The sequence below is a fragment of the Tupaia chinensis genome, unplaced genomic scaffold (genome assembly GCF_000334495.1).
Source record: "Tupaia chinensis unplaced genomic scaffold, TupChi_1.0 Scaffold138400_1, whole genome shotgun sequence".
NCBI lineage: Eukaryota > Metazoa > Chordata > Mammalia > Scandentia > Tupaiidae > Tupaia > Tupaia belangeri.
Genome location: NW_006198297.1, coordinates 295,246 through 295,690, shown reverse-complemented (window position 1 = coordinate 295,690; position 445 = coordinate 295,246).

Below are 445 nucleotides of genomic sequence, written 5' to 3'. Positions count from 1 at the left end.
GAAAAAGAAGGCCAGAGGAGCTTTTCCTCACAGAAAGCTGTAGTTGCTAGAAGAGTACAAAACTAATGATAACATTCAAGACTCTTTCTTAGGGCTTAAGGTTTCCAGCAAATACCTCTGCCATGTCTGTTTGCCCCTTTTCCTGTCACTCCTGAAATTCTGATGCCACGTCCACGGTCAAAACAACTCATCTCACAGAGAGCTATAGTTGCTAGAAGAGTTCAAAACTAATAACATTCAAGACTCTCCCTTAGGGCTTAAGGTTTCCAGCAAATACCTTTGCCATATCTGTTTGCCCGTTTTCCTGTCACTCCTGAAATTCTGATACCACGTCCATGGTCAAAACAACTCATGACTGTGACTATTTTTTTTTGAAGAGGTTTTTGCTATAGGCGCGTGCGCTCACCAGAGAGACAGAGAGAGACAGAGAGACAGAAAGTGAGAA